Consider the following 16,306-nt stretch of genomic DNA (forward strand, 5'->3'; position numbering starts at 1 on the left):
GAATTGAACCCTGTGGCACCCCCATAGAGACTGCCAGAGGTCCAGACAACAGGCCCTTCGATTTGACATACTGAACTCTATCTGAGGAGTAGGTGGTAAACCAAGAGAGGCAATCACTTGAGAAACAAAGGCTGTTGAGTCTGCCAATAAGAATGTTGTGATTGACAGAGTCGAAAGCCTTAGCCAGGTCGATGAATACGGCTGCACAGTAATGTCTCATCGATGGGGTTATGATATCGTTTGAGCATGGCTGAGGTGCATGCATGACCAGCTCTGAAACCAGCTTGCATAGCGGAGAAGGTACGTTGAGTTCCGAAATGGTCGGTGATCTGTTTGTTAACTTGGCTTTCAAAGTCCTTAGAAATGCAAGGTAGAATATAGGTCTGTAGCAGTTTGGGTCTAGAATGTCTCCCCCATTGAAGAGGGGGATGACCGCGGCAGCTTTCCAATCTATGAGAATCTCAGACCTCTCAAAGAGAGGTTGAACAGGCTAGTAATATGGCTTGCAATATTTTAGGCAGATCATTTTAGAAAGAGAGGGTCCAGATTGTCTAGCCTGGCTGATTTGCAGGGGTCCAGATTTTGCAGCTCTTTTTTGAGTTTGTACTACAGGATGCAAATTTCTGTTTGAAAAACCTAGCCTTAGCTTTTCTACCTGCCTGCCTGTGTATATTGGTTCCTAACTTCCCTAAAAAGTTGCATATCACGGGTGCTATTCTATGTTAATGCAGGATGTTTTTGTGCTGGTCAAGGGCAGACAGGTCTTGAGTGAACCAAGGGCTATATCTATTCCTAGTTCAACATTTTTTGAATGGAGCATGCTTATTTAAGATGGTGAGGAAGGCACTTTTAAAGAATAACCAGGCATCCCCTACTGACGGGATGAGGTCAATGTCATTCTAGGATACCCCGGCCAGGTCGATTAGAAAGGCCTGTTTGCAGAAGTGTTTGTGGGAGTGTTTGACAGTGATGAGGGGTGGTCATTTGACCGCAGACCCATTACGGATGCAGGCAATGAGGCAGTGATCGCGGAGATCTTGGTTGAAAACAGCAGAGGTGTATTTGGAGGCTGAGTTAGTTCGGATGATATCTATGAGGGTGCCCGTGTTTACGGATTTGGGGTTGTACCTTCATTGATAATTTGTGTGAGATTGAGGGCATCGAGTTTAGATTGTATGATGGCTGAGGTGTTAAGCATGTCCCAGTTTAGATCACCTAGCAGCACAAGTTCAGAAGATAGATGGGGGCCATCAATTCGCATATGGTGTCCAGGGTACAGCTGGGGGCAAGCGGCAACAGTGAGAGACTTGTTTCTGAAAGGTGAAATTTTAGAAGTAGAATCTCGAATTGTTTTGGTATGGACCTGGATAGTAATATAGAACTCTGCAGGCTATCTCTGCAGTAGATTGCAACACCGCCCCCTTTGGCAGTTCTATCTTGGCAGAAAATGTTATAGTTAGGGATGGAAATTTCAGAGATGTTGGTGGTTTTTGTAAGCCAGGATCCAGACACGGTTATGACATCCGGGTTGGCAGAATGTGCTAAAGCAGTGAATAAAACAACTTAGGAGGTAGGCTTCTAATGTTAACATGCATGATACCAAGGCTTTTACGGTTACAGAAGTCAACAAATGAGAGCACCTGGGGAGTAGGAGTGGAGCTAGGCACTGCAGGTCCTGGATTAACCGCTACATCACCATGGAACAGAGGAGAAGTAGGATAAGGGTACAGCTAAAGGCTATAAGAACTGGCCGTCTAGCATGTTCGGAACAGAGAGTAAAGGGATTTGGTTTCTGGGCACGATAGCATAGATTCAAGGCATAATGTACAGACAAAGGTATGGTAGGAAGAGAGTACATTGTCCCTAGAGATGTTTAAACCAGGTGATGTCATCGCATATGTGGGAGGTGGAACAACATGGTTGGTTAAGGTTATTGAGCAGGGCTATAGGCTCTACAGTGAAATAAGACAGTAATCACTAACCAGGGCAGTAATGGAAAAAGCATATTGATATTAGAGAGAGGCATGCGTGGCCAAGTGATCGTATGGGTCCAGTGAGTGGTTGGGCTGGCAGGGGACACGGCAATTCAGACAGTTAGCAGGCCGGTGCTAGCAGTTAACAAGCCATGGCTAGCAAGCTAGCATAAGGGCCTTAGAGGGATGTCGCTATGGGGAAAAGTCTGTTTTTGCCTCCTCGTGTGGTGAAGTCTATAGACCAGTCGTGGAATTAGTAGGGTTCCAAGTAGCAGAGGGGTCCAAGTCCAATTGGCAAAATTGGTATAGTGGTCCAAGAAACTCGCCGGTGGATCAGCTAACAATCCAATATGCTATAGATAGCTAGCAGGCCGCAGTTAGCAGAAAGGGCCTTCAGGGGACGTCGCGCCTGAGGGGCCTGTTGGGATCCTCGGGCAGATTATGTCGGTATTCCAGTCGTGAAGGATCGGCGGGTTCCGTGCCCCGTACCGGCAGTAGAATGGGTCCGGATATTGTAGCCGAGGATTGAGCTTCAGTAGTAGCCCAGGAGCCCTAGCCTGGAGATGGGTCTAGCTTGGGCTAGCCCAAGGGCTAGTTGGTGCTTGAGTAGTCAACCCGGGTTGTGGTTAGCTAGCTGCAATGATCCAGATGAAAGGGTTCAGAGTTTGCGGTAGGAATCCGGGGATATGGAGAGAAAAATAGGTTCGGTATGCTCTGGTTTGAAATGCGTTGTATGAACTGGTGAGAGCTTTCCGAGCTACAGGTTAGCTGACTTATATCTGATAGCTAGTTAGCTAGCTAGCTTCAGTTGAGGTATTCCAGTTCAGAGGTAAATAGAAATACTTTAGGAAAAAAACAGATCCAAAAAACAGATCCACACCACATTGGGTGAGGCGGGTTGCAGGAGAGTATTTTGAAGTTAAGGTTTAGGAAAAATAAAAAGATATAAAAAGATATAAAAATGCAGGTGCTTCTACACCTGCATTGCTTGCTGTTTTGGGTTTTAGGCTGGGTTTCTGTACAGCACTTTGAGATATCAGCTGATGTACGAAGGGCTATATAAATACATTTGATTTGAATTTGATTTGATATACATGGGAGAAGACAAAGACGTCTGACTACTACACCATCTTGGAATTTAGACGATAAGGGTAGTCTTACTAAGACATACACTGCATAAATTGCCTACATTACTACAAATACTAATAGCTAATTATAGATAATAAGATAAACTGGATTTTAAAGTGCATATAAAAAAAGAAATGTCCTTTTTTCAGGACCCTGTCTTTCAAAGATAATTTGTAAAAACACGGTTTCTGTGGAACGATCGTTAAGACACTAACTGCTTACAGACGGTATACAATTAAGGTCACAGTTATGAAAACTTAGGACACAAAAGAGGCCTTTCTACCCGACTCTGAGAAACACCAATGAAAGATGCCCAGGGTCCCTGCTCATCTTCGTGAACGTGCCTTAGGAATTCTGCAAGGAGGCATGAGGACTGCAGATGTGGCAGGGCAATAAATTGCTATGTCCGTACTGTGAGACGCCTAAGACAGCGCTACAGGGAGACAGGATGGACAGCTGATCATCCTCGCAGTAGCAAACCACGTGTAACAACACCTGCACAGGATTGGTACATCCGAACATCACACCAGCGGGACAGGTACAGGATGGCAACAACAAATGTCAGAGTTACACCAGGAACGCACAATCCCTCCATCAGTGTTCAGACTGTCCGCAATAGGCTGAGAGGCTGGACTGAGGGCTTGTAGGCCTGTTGTAAGGCAGGTCCTCACCAGACATCACCGGCAACAACGTCGCCTATAGGCACAAACCCACCGTCGCTGGACCAGACAGGACTGGCAAAAAGTGCTCTTCACTGACGAGTCACGGTTTTGTCTCACCAAGGGTGATGGTCGGATTCGTGTTTATCGTTGAAGGAATGAGCTTTACACAGAGGCCTGTACTCTGGAGCGGGATCGATTTGGAGGTGGAGGGTCCGTCATGGTCTGGGGCAGTGGGTCATAACATCATCGGACTGAGCTTGTGGTCATTGCAGGCAATCTCAATGCTGTGCGTTACAGGGAAGACATCCTCCTCCCTCATGTGGTACCCTTCCTGCAGGCTCATCCTGACATGACCCTCCAGCATGACAATGCCACCAGCCATACTGCTCGTTCTGTGTGTGATTTCCTGCAAGACAGGAATGTCAGTGTTCTGCCATGGCCAGCGAAGAGCCCGGATCTCAATCCCATTGAGCACGTCTGGAACCTGTTGGATCGCAGGGTGAGGGCTAGGGCCATCCCCCCCCAGAAATGTCCGGGAACTTGCAGGTGCCTGGTGGAGGAGTGGGGTAACATCTCACAGCTGGAACTGGCAAATCTGGTGCAGTCCATGAGGAGGAGATGCACTGCAGTACTTAATGCAGCTGGTGGCTACACCAGATACTGACTGTTTGTTTTGATTTTGACCCCCCCTTTGGTCAGGGATACATTATTCCATTTCTGTTAGTCACATGTCTGTGGAAATTGTTCAGTTTATGCCTCAGTTGTTGAATCTTGTTATGTTCATACAAATATTTACACATGTTTAAGTTTGCTGAAATAAACATAGTTGACAGTGAGAGGATGTTTCTTTTTTTGCTATTTACCTCCAAAATATATGGGGGATTGGAAATTATGCAAACAATTACATTGATGGAAGCACCAATCTGTCCGCAATATTAAAGCTGATCCACCCTTTAAGAAAAATTAAATGAAAATTAAATTCAAAAGACATACACCACTCTATATCTAATGTGTTATGGTAAGGGTAGTCTTACTAATAGACATACACAGCTCTAGAACTAAGGTATTACGATAAGGCTAGTCTTACTAAGACATATACAGCTCTATACCTAAGGTATTGTGGTAAAGGTAGTCTTAATTAGACATACACAGCTCTATACCTAAGGTATAATGGTAAGGGTCTTCTTACTAATATACATACACAGCTCTAGAACTAAGGGTTTACAGTAAGGCTAGTCTTACTAAGACATACTCTGCTCTATAACCATCGTATTATGGTAAGTAGATTTTCAAACGTGATTTATAACTTGTAATAGTTGCCTGAAAGAGAGAACAAAATGATAAGGGTTTTACCTCAAGGGTAGTACAGATGTATTTTCATACTGTACTTGCTCACTTCAAAATGTTGATAAGTGTCTGTCCAATATCTATCTTGGATATATAAGAAAGCTCAGAAAATATTGTAGTTTTTTGGACATACATTGCCTTCAAAAAAGTATTTTACCACATTTTGTTGTGTTACAGTCTGAACTTAAAATGGATTCAATTGAGATTTTTTTCATAATTGGCCTAGAAACAATATCCCATCATTTTTAAGTGGAATTATGTTTTTTTGTTTTTGTTTTTTAAATAAAAAATTAAAAGCTGAAATGTCTTGAGTCAATGAGTATGCAACCCCTTTGTTATGGCAAGCCTACAGTAAATATGACTACCTCATTTCTGTACCCCACAAAAAAAACAATTCTGAAAGATCCCTCAGTCGAGCAGTGAATTTCAAACACAGATTCAACCATAAAGGCCAGGGAGGTTTTCCAATGCCTCACAATGAAGGGCACCTAGTTGGGGGGCGAAGGAAAAGCAGACATTGAACATACCTTTGAGCATGGAGAAGTTATCAATTACACTTTTATTTGTATATCAATACACCCAGTCACTGAAAAGATACAGGCGTCCTTCATAAGGAAACCGCTCAAGAATCTCACCATGAGGCCAATGGTGACTTAAAAACAGCTACAGAGTTTAATGGCTGTGATAGGAGAAAACTGAGGATGGATTAACAACATTGTAGTTACTCCGCAATACTAACCTAATTGACAGAGTGAAAAGAAGGAAGTCTATAGAGAATACATTTTTTCCAAAACACGCATCCTGTTTGCAACAAGGCACTAAAGTAATACTGCCACAAATGTGGCTAAGCAATTCACGTTTTGTCCTGAATACAAAGTGTTATGTTTGGGTCAAATCCAATACGACACATTATTGAGCACTACCCTCCATATTTTCAAGCATAAGTGGTTGCTGCATCATGTTATGGGCATGCTTGTAATCGTTAGGACTGGGGAGTTTTATCAGGATAAAAAAATACATGTAATAGAGCTAAGCACAGGCAAAATCCTAGAGCAAAACCTGGTTCAGTCTGCTTTCCACCAGACAAGGGGAGATTAATTAAACTTTCAACAGACAAAAACCTCAAATACGAGGCCAAATCTACACTGGAGTTGATTACCAAGAATGTCTCCTGGTCTGACAAACAGCTCTGTAGTTCTGTCACTTTCCACCACAGATGTGGAAGGCGGATTTGGTTGATTGAGGCGGAGCCCAGAAACGGGTGTGTCAATAGACTCTAAAAGGATTAGCAGACTGATAGCCTGGAGATATAAGCAGTTTTCAGTCTTTCTGTCCAAGCTTTGATGCACCTGTACTGTCTCTGCCTTCTAGATGGTAGCAGGGTGAACAGGCCGTGGCTCGGGTTGCAGAGGTCCTTGATGATCTTCTTGGCCTTCCTGTGACACCATTGCAGTAGATGTCCTGGAGGGCAGACAGCGTGCCCCCTGTGATGCGTTGGGCGGACAGCACCACCCTCTGTAGAGCCCTGCGGTTGTGGATGGTGCACTTGCCGTACCAGGCGGTGGTACAGTCCGACAGAATGCTCTCAATGATGCAGCTGTAGAATTTTGTGAGTGTCGTAGGGGCTGAGCCAAATTTCTTCAGGCTGAGGTTGAAGAGGCGCTGTTGTGTCTTCTTCACCACATTGTCTGTGTGAATCGACCATTTCAGGTTGTCAGTTACAGTTGAAGTCGGAAGTTTACATACACTTAGGTTGGAGTCATTAAGACTCGTTTTTCAACCACTCCACAAATGTCTTGTTGATAACCAACTATAGTTTTGGCAAGCCGGTTAGGACATCTACTTTGTGCATGACACAAGTCATTTTGCAACAATTGTTTACAGACAGATCATTTCACTTATAATTCACTGTATCACAATTCCAGTGGGTCAGAAGTTTACGTACACTAAGTTGACTGTTCCTTTAAACAGCTTGGAAAATTCCAGAAAATGACATCTCATGACTTTAGAAGCTTCTAAGCTTCTAGGCTAATTAACATCATTTGAGTCAATTGGAGGTGTACCTGTGGATGTATTTCAATGCCTACCTTCAAACTCAGTGCCTCTTTGCTTGACATCATGGGAAAATCAAAAGACATCAGCCTAGACCTCAGATAAACAATTGTAGGCCTCCACAAGTCTGGTTCATCATTTCAAGCAATTTCCAAACGCCTGAAGGTACCACGTTCTTCTGTTCAAACAATAGTATGCAAGTAAAAACACCGTGGGACCACGCAGCTGTCATACCGCTCAGGAAGGAGATACATTCTGTCTCCTAGAGATGAACGTACTTTTGTGCGAAAATTGAAAATCAATCCCAGAACAACAGAAAAGGACCTTGTGAAGATGCTGGAGGAAACGGTTCAAAAGTATCTATATCCACAGTAAAACAGGACCTATATTGACATAACCTGAAAGGCCGCCCAGCAAGGATGAAGAAACCACTGTCCTCTGGTCTGATGAAACAAAAATAGAACTGTTTGGCCGTTGTTATGTTTGGAGGAAAAAGGGGGAGGATTGCAAGCTGAAGAACACCATCCTAACCGTGAAGCACGAGGGTGGCAGCATTATGTTGTGGGGGTGCTTTGCTGCAGGAGGGGCTGGTGCACTTCACAAAATAGAATGCATGATGAGGGAGGAAAATTATCTGGATATATTGAAGCAACATCTCAAGACATCAGTCAGGAAGTTAAAACTTGGTCGCAAATGGGTGTTCCAAATGGATAATGACCCCAAGCATACTTCCAAAGTTGTGGCAAATGGCTTAAGGACAACAAAGGCATGATATTAGAGTGGCCATCACAAAGCCCTGACCTCAATCCTATAGAACATTTGTGGGTAGAACTGAAAAAGTGTGTGCAAGCAAGGAGGCATACAAAGCTGACTCAGTTACACCATCTCAGTCAGGAGGAATGGGCCAAAATTCATATTCATAGAGTTACATATTCCCCTATTTATGGGAAAAACAGGTCTTGGAGATAACAAGAAAGTTGATATTTACAGTGCCCCCCAGGCAGCAGCAGCAGTGTGATGTGTCTGTCCTGCTAAATCACAGATCAGGTACTGTAGGTAGGTGGAGGAGGTGCACTGTGTAGATTTGAAGAGACACAAAGACAAGATGGAGTTTGCATTGGATAATTTTTGGACTTTGCATTGGATAAATCAGTGTCTATGGATGGCAATTTGTGGCATATTTGTTAAACATGTAACTGTTTCTCTTTTGATTAGAATGACCTCTGATACTATGATCTCTTAAGAAACTTGATTGACACGGGATCACATGTCCATTTACTACATAAAGAGACTACAATATGATACTGTCCTTATGTGATTCATATACGACTTTGAATATACTGTACGTACACTACCGTTCAAAAGTTTGGGGTCACTTAGAAATGTCCTTGTTTTTAAAGAAAAGCACAGATTTTCTCCATTAAAATAACATCAAATTGATCAGAAATACAGTGTTGACATTGACAATGTTGTACATTACTATTATAGCTGGAAACGGCTGATTGTTTTATGGAATATCTACGTAGGCCTATTAACAGCAACCATCACTCCTGTGTTCCAATGGCACGTTGTGTTAGCTAATTCAAGTTTATCATTTTAAAGGCTAATTGATCATTAGAAAAACATTTTGCAATTATGTCAGTACAGTTGAAAACTGTTGTTCTGATTAAAGAATAAATAAAACTGACCTTTAGACTAGTTGAGTATCTGGAGCATCAGAATTTGTGGATTTGATTACAGGCTCAAAATGTCCAGAAACAAAGAACTTTCTTCTGAAACTCGTCAGTCTATTCTTGTTCTGAGAAATGAACAGCACAAACTGGCTCTAACCAGAATATAAAGAGGAGTGGGAGGCCCCGGTGCACAACTGAGCAAGAGGACAAGTATATTAGAGTATCTAGTTTGAGAAAAAGACACCTCACAAGTCCTCAACTGACAGCTTCATTAAATAGTAATGGCAAAACAGCAGTCTCAAATTCAACAGGTAAGAGGCGACTCCGAGATGCTGCCCTTCTAGGCAGTTGCAAAGAAAAAGCCATATCTCAAACTGGCCAATGAAACTAAAAGATTAAGATGGGCAAAAGAACACAGACACTGGACAGAGGAACTCGACCCAGAAGGCCAGCATCCCGGAGTCGCCTCTTCACTGTTGACATTGAGACTGCTGTTTTGTGGGTAGTATTTAATGAAGCTGCCAGTCAAGGACTTGTAAGGCGTCTTTTTCTCAAACTAGACACTCCAATGTACTTGTCCTCTTGCTCAGTTGTGCATCGGTGCCTCCCACTCCTCTTTCTTTTCTGGTTAGGGCCAGTTTGAGCTGTTCTGTGAAGGGAGTAGTACACAGCGTTGTACAAGATCTTCAATTTCTTGGCAATTTCTCACATGGAATAGCCTTCACTTCTAGGAACAAGAATAGACTGACGAGTTTCGGAAGAAATGTCTTTGTTTCTAGTCATTTTGAGCATGTAATCAAACCCACAAATGATGATGCTCCAGATACTCAACTAGTCTAAAGGAGGCCAGTTTTAGTGCTTCTTTAATCAAATCAAATCAAATGTATTTATATAGCCCTTCGTACATCAGCTGATATCTCAAAGTGCTGTACAGAAACCCAGCCTAAAACCCCAAACAGCAAGCAATGCAGGTGTAGAAGCAAGGTGACTAGGAAAAACTCCCTAAGGCCAAAACCTAGGAAGAAACCTAGAGAGGAACCAGGCTATGTGGGGTGGCCAGTCCTCTTCTGGCTGTGCCGGGAGGAGATAATAACAGAACATGGCCAAGATGTTCAAATGTTCATAAATGACCAGCATGGTCCAATAATAATAAGGCAGAACAGTTGAAACTGGAGCAGCAGCACGGCCAGGTGGACTGGGGACAGCAAGGAGTCATCATGTCAGGTAGTGCTGAGGCATGGTCCTAGTGCTCAGGTCCTCCGAGAGAGAGAAAGAAAGAGAGAAAGAGAGAAGTAGAGAGAGCATACTTAAATTCACACAGGACACCGAATAGGACAGGAGAAGTACTCCAGATATAACAAACTGACCCTAGCCCCCCGACACATAAACTACTGCAGCATAAATACTGGAGGCTGAGACAGGAGAGGTCAGGAGACACTGTGGCCCCATCCGAGGACACCCCCGGACAGGGCCAAACAGGAAGGATATAACCCCACTCACTTTGCCAAAGCACAGCCCCCACACCACTAGAGGGATACCTTCAACCACCAACTTACCATCCTGAGACAAGGCTGAGTATAACCCAAAAAGATCTTCGCCACGGCACAACCCAAGGGGGGGTGGCCGCCAACCCAACCCAGACAGGATGATCACATCAGTGACTCAACCCACTCAGGTGACGTACCCCTCCCAGGGACGGTATGAGAGAGCCCCAGTAAGCCAGTGACTCAGCCCCTGTAATAGGGTTAGAGGCAGAGAATCCCAGTGGAAAGAGGGGAACCGGCCAGGCAGAGACAGCAAGGGTGGTTCGTTGCTCCAGAGCCTTTCCGTTCACCTTCCCACTCCTGGGCCAGACTACACTCAATCATATGACCCACTGAAGAGATGAGTCTTCAGTAAAGACTTAAAGGTTGAGACTGAGTTTGCGTCTCTGACATGGGTAGGCAGACCGTTCCATTAAAATTGAGCTCTATAGGAGAAAGCCCTGCCTCCAGCTGTTTGCTTAGAAATTCTAGGGACAATTAGGAGGCCTCCGTCTTGTGACCGTAGCGTACGTGTAGGTATGTACGGCAGGACCAAATCAGAGAGATAGGTAGGAGCAAGTCCATATAATGCTTTGTAGGTTAGCAGTAAAACCTTGAAATCAGCCCTTGCTTTGACAGGAAGCCAGTGTAGGGAGGCTAGCACTGGAGTAATATGATCAAATTTTTTGGTTCTAGTCAGGATTCTAGCAGCCGCATTTAGCACTAACTGAAGTTTATTTAGTGCTTTATCCGGGTATCCGGAAAGTAGAGCATTGCAGTAGTCTAACCTAGAAGTGACAAAAGCATGAATTAATTTTTCTGCATCATTTTTGGACAGAAAGTTTCTGATTTTCGCAGTTACGTAGATGGAAAAAAGCTGTCCTTGAAATGGTCTTGATATGTTCTTCAAAAGAGAGATCATGGTCCAGAGTAACGCAGAGGTCCTTCACAGTTTTATTTGAGACGACTGTACAACCATTAAGATTATTTGTCAGATACAACAGAAGATCTCTTTGTTTCTTGGGACCTAGAACAAGCATCTCTGTTTTGTCCGAGTTTAAAAGTAGGAAGTTTGCAGCCATCCACTTCCTTATGTCTGAAACACATGCTTCTAGCGAGGGCAATTTTGGGGCTTCACCATGTTTCATTGAAATGTACAGCTGTGAGTCATCCGCATAGCAGTGAAAGTTAACATTATGTTTTCGAATGACATCCCCAAGAGGTAAAATATATGGTGAAAACAATAGTGGTCCTAAAACGGAACAGTTGATTTGTTTAATCAGAACAACAGTTTTCGCCTGTGCTAACATAATTGCAAAATGTTTTTCTAGTGATCAATTAGCCTTTAAAATGATAACCTTGGATTAGCTAACACAACGAGCCATTGGAACACAAGAGTGATGGTTGCTGATAATGATCCTCTGTACGCCTATATAGATAATCCATTAAAAAATCATCCGTTTCCAGCTACAATAGCAATTTACAACATTAACACTGTATGTGTCTACACTGTATTTCTGATCAAGTTGATGTTATATTAATGGACAGAAAATATGTTTTTCTTTCAAAAACAGGGACATTTCTAAGTGACCCCAAACTTTTGAACGGTAGTGTATACAGTTTAGGAACAGGTGCACATGAAACAATCTGAACACATGGTAAGAGCCAGAACACCCATTTAAATACCTCAAACAGCATCATTCATCCAGTCTCCAGAGCATAACATAACTTCTATCTCACGTACAGAGAAACACAACGTTGGAATTCTAATAAGACAGTAATGCAGAACAGACATATTGCCCCTGATAGGCCTACTGATGATATAGTATCTATGCAACTAGATGTTCTTCTTTATCAGATGTCCCTGGTTTATTTTATTAGAGGTCCCTGGTGTATTTTATTAGAGGTCCCTGGTGTATTTTATTAGAGGTCCCTAATGTATTTTATTACGGGTCCCTAATGTATTTTATTAGAGGTCCCTGGTGTATTTTATTAGAGGTCCCTGGTGTATTTTATTAGAGATCCCTGGTGTGTTTTATTAGAGGTCCCTAATGTATTTTATTAGAGGTCCCTAATGTATTTTATTAGAGGTCCCTGGTGTATTTTTATTAGAGGTCCCTGGTGTATTTTATTAGAGGTCCCTAATGTATTTTATTAGAGGTCCCTAATGTATTTTATTAGAGGTCCCTGGTGTATTTTATTAGAGATCCCTGGTGCGTTTTATTAGAGGTCCCTAATGTATTTTATTAGAGGTCCCTAATGTATTTTATTAGAGATCCCTGGTGTATTTTTATTATAGGTCCCTGGTGTATTTTATTAGAGGTCCTTGGTGTATTTTATTAGATGTCCCTGGTGTGTTTTATTAGATGTCCCTGATATATTTTATTAGAGGTCCCTGGTGTATTTTATTTTGCTTCTGGAGACTTCTGCTCCACAGGGAATGAATAAAGGGAGATGAGTTAGGAGGTGGGGTTGTTGTTGAGTTAGTTGGTGAGGCTGTACATTTCTACCAGGTCAAAAGTAGTGCATTATTGGGGAATAGGGTGTCATTTTGGACGCAGACAATGTCTGGCCCTCTGCCATGTTAAAGGGATGGTCCCTGAGGTTCCATTCATCCAGACCCAGGGAGGCCTGGTTTGTCAATCTTGTCTAAGAGACTTATTATGAAGAGAACACTAATTAGACACTAATGTTTAATTTCGGAGTATAGCGATTATCTTTATCCATAAACAGTAAGCAGTACAAAGGCTAGCAGAGACAGAGATAGGCATATTTTCCTCCTCAAGCCCAATGAATCATAAACCCTGCCCATTTCTACAATTTCTTTAAATTGTATTTTAAACCTAACCATAACCACACTGCTAAACATATGCCTACCTCTAACATTAAATTAAGATCAAAAACATACTTTTTGTAGCCAATTGTGACTTTGTAGCTGTGGAATCTCACTTTGTGGCTGTAGAATCTCACTTTGTGGCTGTAGAATCTGCCTTTGTGACTGTAATATCTGACTTTGTGACTGTGGAATCTGGCTTTGTGGCTGTTGAATCTGCATTTGTGACTGTGGAATCTGGCTTTGTGACTGTGGAATCTGCCTTTGTGACTATGGAATCTGGCTTTGTGGCTGTTGAATCTGCCTTTGTGACTGTGGAATCTGCCTTTGTGACTGTGGAATCGGACTTTTTGGCTGTGGAATCTGACTTTGTGACTGTGGAATCTGACTTTGTGACTGGAAGCAAGTGGGTCCCAATGAGTCCCTCCATGTATTTGTATTTAATTATTGATCCCCATTCTTCTTGGGATCCAGCCAAATTAAGTCAGTTATACAATTTTAAAAACTTTACAATACATTCACGACAGATTTCACAACATGTGTGTGCCCTCAGTGTCTGCACTCAGGCCAATAATCTACTACCACATATCTACAATACAAAATCAATGTGTACGTGTGTGTATAGTGCATATGTTATCGTTTGTTATAGTGCGTAGGCACAGACACATGATAGCATATGTTTGTAATGCTTCACAGTTGCCACATTTCCATAAGGTGTATTTTTATCTGTTTTTTAAATCTAATTTTATTGCTGGCATGAGTTACTTGATGTGGAATAGTGATCCATGTAGTCATGGCTCTGTGTATTACTGTGTGCCTCTCATAGCCTGTTCTGGACTTGGGTACTGTGAAGAGACCTCTGGTGGCATGTCTTGTGGTGTATGAATGGGTGTTTGAGCTGTGGGCCAGTAGGTCAAACAGACAGCTCTTGTGCATTCAACATGTCAATCCCTCTCACAAATACAAGTACTGATAAAGTCAATATCTCATCCACAGGAGAGATTAACATGCATATTATTAATGTTAGCCTATGTGTACATCCAAGGGCCAGCGGTGCTGCCCTGTTCTAAGCCAATTTTAATTTTCCTAAGTCCCTCTTTGTGACACCTGACCACACAACAGACCATTATTCCAGGTGCTACAAAACTAGGCCCCGTACTGTAGGACCTGCCTTGTTGATAGAGCTTTATCATGGACTTCTCCCCATCTTAGCTACTGTTGTGTTAATATGTTTTGACCATGACAGTTACTTACTCAATTTCCAAAGTTTTCATGACAAGATTTAGCTGAGGTTTAGAGTTTAGTAAATGATTTGTCCCAAATACAATGCTTTTAGTTTTTTTAATTATTTAAGACTAACTTATTCCTTGCCGCCCATTGTGAAACTAACTGTTAAGTGTTGCAGTCATTTCAGTCGCTGTAATAGCTAACGTGTATATTGTTGAGTCATCTGCATACATATACACTGCGTTCGGAAAGGATTCAGACCCCATGACCTTTTTCACATTTTGTTATGTTACAGCCTTATTCTAAAATTGATTAAATTAATTGACAAGGAAAACAATCTATACACAGTACCCCATAATGACAAAGCGAAAACAGGTTTTTAGACATTTTTAAAACACATCAATACCTTATTTACATAAGTATTCAGACCCTTTTCTATGAGACTCAAGCTCAGGTGCATCGTGTTAACATTGATCATCCTTGAGATTTGGGTCCACCTGTGGTAAATTCAATAGATTGTACATGATTTGGAAAGGCACACACCTGTCTATATAAGGTTCCACAGTTGACAGTGCCAGTTGACATGATTGTGTCGAGGCACAGATCTGGGGAAGGGTACCAAAACATTTCTGCAGCATTGAAGGTTCAAGAACAAAATGGCCTCCATCATTCTTAAACTGAAGAAGTTTGGAACCACCAGGACTTTTCCTAGAGCTGGACGTCCGGCCAAACTGAGCAATTGGGGGAACCCAATGGTCACTCTGACAGAGCTCCAGAGTTCCTCTGTGGAGATGGGAGAACCTTCCAGAAGGACAACCATCTCTGCAGCACTCTACCAACCAGGCCTTAATGGTAGAGTGGCAAGATGGAAGCCATTCCTCATTAAAAGGCACATGACAACCCACTTGGAGTTTGCCAAAAGGCACCTAAAGGACCCTCAGACCATGAGAAACAAGATTCTCTGTTCTGATGAAAACAAGATTGAACTCTTTGGCCTGGATGCCAAGCTTCACGCCTGGAAGTAACCTGGCACCTTCCCTATGGTGAAGCATGGTGGTGGCAGCATCATGCTGTGGGGATGCTGTGTATTTTCAGCAACAGGGACTGGGAAACTAGTCAGGATCGAGGGTAAGATGAACGGAGCAAAGCACAGAGAGTTCCTTGGTGGAAACCTGCTCCAGAGTGCTCAGGACCTCAGACTTGAGTGAAGGTTCACCTTCCAACAGGACAACGACCCTAATCATACAGCCAAGACAACGCAGGATTGGCTTCAGGACAAGTCTCAGAATGTCCTTGTGTGGCCCAGCCAGAGCCCGGACTTGAACCCGGTCGAACATCTCTGGAGAGACCTGAACATAGCTGTGCAGTGACAATCTTGAGAGGATCTGCAAAGAAGAATGTGAGAAACTCCCCAACTACAGGTGTGTCAAGCTTGTAGCGTCATACCCAAGAAGACTCAAGGCTGTAATCACTGCCAAAGGTGTTTGAACAGAGTACTGAGTAAAGGGTCTGAATACTTATGTAAATGTGATATTTCTGTTTTTTTAAATAAATTACAAACATTTCTAAAAAACTTGTTTTGCTTTGTCATTATGGGGTTTTGTGTGTAGATTGATGAGGAAAACAAATATTTAATCAATTTTAGAATAAGGCTGTAACGTAACAAAATGTGGAAAAAGACAAGGGATCTAAATACACACTGGCTTGCCAGTGGCATGTCATTAGAAAAGATTGAAAGGAAGGTTCCTAGACAGCTGTCCTGGGGAATTCCTGATTCTATCTGGATTATGTTGGATAGGCTTCCGTTAAAAAAACACCCTATGTATTCTGTTAGACAGGTAACTCTTCATCCACAATGTGGCAGGGTGTGTAAAGCCATAACACATAT

The sequence above is a fragment of the Oncorhynchus gorbuscha genome, linkage group LG03 (genome assembly GCF_021184085.1).
Source record: "Oncorhynchus gorbuscha isolate QuinsamMale2020 ecotype Even-year linkage group LG03, OgorEven_v1.0, whole genome shotgun sequence".
NCBI lineage: Eukaryota > Metazoa > Chordata > Actinopteri > Salmoniformes > Salmonidae > Oncorhynchus > Oncorhynchus gorbuscha.